This window comes from Penaeus monodon, chromosome 23, assembly GCF_015228065.2.
Source record: "Penaeus monodon isolate SGIC_2016 chromosome 23, NSTDA_Pmon_1, whole genome shotgun sequence".
In the NCBI taxonomy this organism is placed as follows: Eukaryota; Metazoa; Arthropoda; class Malacostraca; order Decapoda; family Penaeidae; genus Penaeus; species Penaeus monodon.
The window spans coordinates 10,664,521-10,664,970 of record NC_051408.1 but is presented as its reverse complement, the minus strand read 5'-3'; positions in this window follow the sequence as shown (position 1 = coordinate 10,664,970).

The following is a 450-nucleotide window of genomic DNA, read 5'->3' as shown; positions in this document are numbered from 1 at the left end:
CATACCTTTCTACATCAGTTACCCTCTGCAATTCTCTTTGTACTTCTCACTATCCTATCCACTATTCTTATTATCTTCCTATTACTGTACTTTATACTTCTCACTATCTCATCTTCAACATTTCCATTCCACTTTCTCTAATTATCATCACCTGTCATCCCAGCTCTTCGATTTTCATCCTCTCATGAAGCCAAATGGGAGCAAACATTGCAAAACAGAATTTTATTTTCGTCATCAAAGAGAAGGTGATTAGAGGTTGCAGTGTTTGCTTGTTTTCTTTTTTCTTCACTTCTTTCTTTCTCTTATTCTCTCTTTCCTTTTGCCTCGCTGAAGAGAGGGGGTCTGTAATTGCTTATGTTTATTGCTTTCTTTGTGGTTTGTCAACATGATTTTGGATAGAGTTTGAGATAGACTGTCATGGGAATTAATTAATGGTTCTTTACATGACAT